We start from the raw sequence: 6638 nt of genomic DNA on the forward strand, positions 1-6638 counted from the left end.
TTAAAATAAAAATCTTATGACTGTGCCCAAATTCATTTATAATTTTAATTTTTTAAGATCATGGCAAAATTCAAGAATTAAAAATTGAGGCGACGTTAATTTCATTCTCAGTTACAAGTTATTCGCTAGAAAAACTCAATTTGAAGTCAGGACCTCTGCTAGCATTGTGTAATTATCTGTTTATATATTTTCAAATGGGCACAAGAAACTCTTATCTATGTAACAAACCTTGTCATCCTTCTCTTTTGTATGAAACATAAATAAAAATGTATCAAAAAATATGAATTAATATAATATTGTTAAAATCAGAATATTTATTCAGATTAGTCAGCATTTATTCTCCTTCCATAATGGCTTAGATTACATTAATTTCAAACTCGAAATACATTGTAAATTTAAAATCCTAATTGAACATACTATTACAAAATTGTATACTAAAGCCTTTTCTCTGTCCGGATAAAAAAAAAAAATTTTTTTTTAAAGACATTAGTCAAAATTATAAAACACACGGACAGAGAACAGGTCCACATGGTCAGCTCCCATTTATTAAACTATCTTCTATGAAAGGTTTTTAAAGAATAAAATAATGTATAATTTAAAAATTAAGAGCTTTAAACCTGTCCACCACGATAAGGTGGGACCTGTTTGACGGACCCCCACCCGTCCAGGTTATTTTTTTTTAGACGCTCCGAATATTTCTTAAAACAAAACGTTATATTTTTTATAATCCTCTTCATTTACAGATAGATTCTTTTCTTTTATTCTAACTAATATCGCGTCTTTCTATGTAAATTTTTCAATATGGGTTTTCACACATTTCAATGGTTAATAACAATTAAGAACAATACTTACAAAATCTTATACTACATCTTAGGTTACTATCAAAATTAAAAAGCTTATTTTTTAAAAAAAATCTTTTCTAAACTTCTGGTTTTAAAAGGGTCCACAAGGCTTTTCTTATTGAAAAATCTTCTATTCTAGGCATATCAAAAATTCAAAGAAACAACCTGGAAGTCTGCAATAGCTACTAGTTATTGTAAAAGAGGAAACTCAGAAAATTTCTCAAAGATTACTATTAATAAAAAATATATCTATTAAGTTTTAGAATGCTTTAATAAAGTTTGAATTTCACCCCAAAATATGAAAAAAGGATTATTCAGAAAAAAACCTTAATATTACTCAAAACAATTTTATGTGACTTGTGAATAACTCCTTGAGGAATTAACTGACCAAATAAAAAGCTTACCTTCATTTGGAATTCTGATTTCATAAGTTTACCAGCTGAAAATTAAATAAATCTTTAGCTAACGGCTCCCCCACAAGAGACCCTCTTCAATTATGACGACAAAGGCGTGTGGCTTTGTGTATTCACTCATTTGAATGGTAAAATGAACTGAACAAATAAAAAAAAAATCGTACGTACCAGATTTTAAACTTGGAGCTCATCAGAGTTTCGAAGGTGCAAAGGAATTAAACATTTTTACAGAAAAATCAATCCTATCACCGTACCAATTTCATTCATCAATTAAATTTTCTAAGCTAATTAGGTTTTCCGAACTGTAAAAGTAACTGACCTACTGAATTAACAAAATTCAAGCTGGAAAAATTCAGGCAATGGTAATTTCATTCCTAGTAAAAAGTGCTTGCTAGAAAAACTTAAGCCAAGACATCCCTTAGTATTGTGTACTTATCTGCTAATATCTGTCAAATGGACACAAGAAATTGTTAAATATGCAACAAACCTGTCATCCTTCACTTTTGTATAAAACATTAATAGAAATGTATCAAAAAATATGAATTAATATAATATTGTTAAAATCAGATTATTTATTCAGATTAGTCAGCATTTATTCTCTTTCCATAATTTATTCTCCTTCCATAAATAAAAAGCTTACCTTCATTTGGAATTCTGATTTCATAAGTTTACCAGCTGAAAATTAAATAACTCTTTAGCTAAAGGCCCCCTGAGGAGACCCTCTTCAATTATGACGACAAAGACGTGTGGCTTTGTGTATTTCCTCATTTGAATGGTAAAATGAACTGAACAAATAAAAAAAAATTGTACGTACCAGATTTTAAATTTGGAGTTCATCAGAGTTTCCCAGCTGCAAAGGAATTAAACATTTTTAAAGAAAAATCGATCCTATCACCGTGGCCAATTTCATTCATTGATTAAATTTTCTAAGCTCATTAGGTCTTCCGAACTGAAAAAGTAACTGACCTACTGAATTAACAAAATTCAAGCAGGAGAAATTCAGGCAATGCTAATTTAATTCCTAGTAAAAAGTGTTTGCTAGAAAAACTTAAGTCAAGACATCCCTTAGCATTGTGTACTTATCTGCTAATATTCTGTCAAATGGACACAAGAAAAAGTTTTAAGTATGCAACAAACCTAGTCATCCTTCTCTTTTGAATGAAACATAAATACAAATGTATAAAAAAATATGAATTAATATAATATTGTTAAAATCAGAATATTTACTCAGCATTTATTCTCCTTCCATAATTTTTTCTCCTTCCATATATTCTTCTTTCATAAATAAAAAGCTTACCTTCATTTGGAATTCTGATTTCATAAGTTTACCAGCTGAAAATTAAATAACTCTTTAGCTAAAGGCCCCCAGAGGAGACCCTCTTCAATTATGACGACAAAGGCGTGTGGCTTTGTGTGTGTTTCCTCATTTTAATGGTAAAATGAACTGAACAAATAATAAAAATTCGTACGTACCAGATTTTAAATTTGGAGCTCATCAGAATTTCTCCGCAGCAAAGGAATTCAACATTTTTACAGAAATATCAATCCTATCACCGTGCCCAATTTCATTCATCATTTAATTTTCTAAGCTCATTATGTTTTCCGAACTGTAAAAGTAACTGACCTACTGAATGAACAAAATTCAAGCAGGAAAAATTCAGGCAATGCTAATTTCATTCTTAGTAAGAAGTGTTTGCTAGAAAAACTTAAGTCAAGACATCCCTTAGCATTGCGTTCTTATCTGCTAATATTCTGTCAAAAGGACACAAGAAATTGTTAAATATGCAAGAAACCTTGTCATCCTTCTCTTTTGTATGAAACATAAATACAAATGCATAAAAAAAAATGAATTAATATAATATTGTTAAAATCAGAATATTTACTCAGCATTTAATCTCCTTCCATATATTCTTCTTTCATAAATAAAAAGCTTACCTTCATTTGGAATTCTGATTTCATAAGTTTACCAGCTGAAAATTAAATAACTCTTTAGCTAAAGGCCCCCAGAGGAGACCCTCTTCAATTATGACGACAAAGGCGTGTGGCTTTGTATGCATTTCCTCATTTTAATGGTAAAATGAACTGTCTTGCTTAGAAAATGCCTTACAAGTATACATACAGAGTTTTATCCTAGCCTTTATTTTTAAAATTTCTTCATCTTGAGAATGGTTTAAATTAAAATGTGCTACTATTATTATTAAAAGAGTGTTCTTTACTGAAATAAAAACTCATATATATTTAAAAACATAAAATGTCTTTTGATTTTGTTTATTCTAGCTTATTTTCACTAGAAATGGTCACATGCAGCAATTTACTAATAAATAAGTGGGGGTGTATAATGAGGCCTTTTCTCTGCACGGATAAAAAAAAAATTTAAAAAAATCAGTCTGAATTATAAAACAAACACACAGACAGAGAACAGGCCTACTTAGGTCCACTTGGTCAGCTCCCATTTATTAAATTATCTTATTTAAAAATGTTTTTTAAAGAATAAAATCATGTATAATTTTAAAAAAATGAGAGCTTTAAACCCCTCCACCACGATAAGGTGAGACCTGTTGGAGGGGCCCCCCACCCGTCCAGGTAATTTGCCTTAGACGCACCGAATATTTCTTAAAACAAAACGTGATATTTTTTATAATCCTCTTAATTTAGAGATAGATTTTTTTCTTTGATTCTAATTAATATTGCGCCTTTCTATGTAAATTTTTCAATATGGGTTTTCACGCATTTCAATGGTTATAATAATTAAATACAATACTCACAAAATCTTATACTACATCTTAGGTTAGTATCAAAATTAAAAAGCTCATTTTTTTAAAAAATCTTTTCTAAACTTCTGGTATCAAAAGGGTCCACAAGGCTTTTCTTATTGAAAAATTTTCTATTCTGGGCATATTAAAAATTCAAAGAAACAACTTGGAAGTCCGCAATAGCTGCTAGTTATTGTAAAATAGGAATCTCAGAACCTTTTCTCAAAATTTACTATTAATATAAAATATATCTATTACGTTTTAGAATTCTTCAACAAAGTTTGAATTTCACACCAAAATATGAAAAGGGGTTATTCAGAAAAAAACCTTATTATTACTCAAATTAATATTATGTGTCTTGAGAATAACTCCTTATTGCAATGAGAAATGAACTGACCAAATAAAAAGTTTACCTTCATTTGGAATTCTGATTTCATATCTTCCATAATGGCTTAGATAACATTAATTCCAAACTCGAAATACATTGTAAATTTAAAATCCTACTTGAACATACTATTACTAAATTGTCCAGTAAGTGATTTCGTTATAAATGTGAAATCATTTAATCTAGTAAAAAAAAAATAAAAAATACATAACTCTTATTTTACCAGAATGTAGTAATGAACTTGCTTAGAAAATGCCTTACAAGTATACTTACAGAGTTTTATCCTAGCCTTATTTTTAAAATTTCTTCATCTTGAGAATGGTTTAAATTAAAATGTGCAACTATTATTATTAAAAGAGTGTTCTTTACTGAAATAAAAACTCATATATATTTAAAAACATAAAATGTCTTTTAATTCAGATTTGATTTTGTTTATTCTAGCTTATTTTCACTAGAAATGGTCACATGCAGCAATTTACTAATAAATAAGTGGGGGTGTATAATGAGGCCTTTTCTCTGTACGGATAAAAAAAAATTAAATTTAAGAAATCAGTCTGAATTATAAAAACAAACACACAGACAGAGAACAGGCCTACTTAGGTCCACTTGGTCAGCTCCCATTTATTAAATTATCTTATTTAAAAATGTTTTTTAAAGAATAAAATCATGTATAATTTAAAAAAAATGAGAGCTTTAAACCCTCCACCACGATAAGGTGAACCTGTTGGAGGGGCCCCCCACCCGTCCAGGTAATTTGCTTAGACGCACCGAATATTTCTTAAAACGAAACGTGATATTTTTTATAATCCTCTTAATTTACAGATAGATTTTTTTCTTTGATTCTAATTAATATTTCGCCTTTCTTTGTAAATTTTTCAATATGGGATTTCACACATTTCAATGGTTATAATAATTAAATACAATACTCACAAAATCTTATACTACATCTTAGGTTAGTATCAAAATTAAAAAGCTCATTTTTTTAAAAAATCTTTTCTAAACTTCTGGTATCAAAAGGGTCCACAAGGCTTTTCTTATTGAAAAATTTTCTATTCTAGGCATATTAAAAATTCAAAGAAACAACTTGGAAGTCCGCAATAGCTGCTAGTTATTGTAAAATAGGAATCTCAGATCCTTTTCTCAAAATTTACTATTAATATAATCCTTTTCCTCTATATATATATATATATATTAGAATAATTATTATGCATGGTTAGCTAAGTTCCTATCTATTATGTAAGCTTATTATTATTTTTCTTCAGTTTTTATGGAGAAGATGCGCGGCTTGAAAGAAATAAAAAGGGTGTGGATAAATTCCATCAGAAGCCTTATAACACACACAAAGTAAACAATCGCAAACATAAAAATAATCAGAAACTTTAATTAATTTATTTATAAATGCGGTTTACATTTCAGTATTTTCTAATGAATATTAAGAAATAAAACAAATGCAAAAGTTTTTTTGGTACAATTTCTGCTTTTAAAATATCAGTTACGTATCAAATCACAACGGATCTTTATAGTGCCAAATTAAAAAATTTATGAAAAATTCAAAAATAACATTAAATATTGAAAGAAAAAATGTTATTCAAAGGGTAAAATAGACATTATTTTTTTAGACAGAAAAGTTTAAACCATTTTAGATATTTTTGAACGATATGTTAAAAAAAAGGGTTAAATATAATAGTTTATCATTGCAAAATTTAGAATTGTAGAACATTTCGAAATAAACGATTCAATAGTAAACAAGTGTTTTTTTGGAAATAAGATGGAATAAATTCAAATAAGAGAGTGCTCATGAGACATAACAGGGTTCATACTTTTGTCCTCAATGCAACGTCTTATCAGACAGACAAAAGTAGAATATAGTTTGTCTAAAGTAAGAACTTCTCCAGCAATTCGTCTGGACCTGTGGCGGTGACTATAGTAACGAGGTGTAACTACTTCAAGCAGGGGTGTGGGGTCATTGCTTAGTACAGGTTTTGGCTCTTGTCGGGAAGAGAAAGATATAAAAATTGTTTTCTCCGGTCTATTTGTGTTAGAGTGAAGAGAAGTTAATTTCCTGAAATACGCTATTCTTGTTTCCATAACTGTAGACGGCTTCAGACTTTGTGGCGGGAGGAGTTCTTACCGTAGACAAACTATAAGAAACTGTATAGGTCTGCTTTCATGAGAACTCCAGACATCCGTTTTGCGTTGCGGTGGGTACTATGGTGACGAGGAAAAGTCACTTCGAATAGGGGTG

At 29.3% G+C, this 6638-nt stretch overlaps 1 long non-coding RNA gene across 1 annotated transcript in view; it reads right to left on the minus strand.

The window, feature by feature from the left end:
* Nucleotides 1-1231: 1231 nt before the first annotated feature.
* The window catches only part of LOC139426654 (uncharacterized), a 45655-nt gene continuing 40248 nt past the window's right edge, over nucleotides 1232-6638 (minus strand). Inside the window, exon 2 of the long non-coding RNA XR_011637885.1 lies at nucleotides 1232-4421. This is a non-coding gene — a long non-coding RNA (uncharacterized lncRNA). The remainder of the gene's footprint in view (nucleotides 4422-6638) is intronic.

This window comes from Parasteatoda tepidariorum, chromosome 10 (genome assembly GCF_043381705.1).
Source record: "Parasteatoda tepidariorum isolate YZ-2023 chromosome 10, CAS_Ptep_4.0, whole genome shotgun sequence".
NCBI lineage: Eukaryota > Metazoa > Arthropoda > Arachnida > Araneae > Theridiidae > Parasteatoda > Parasteatoda tepidariorum.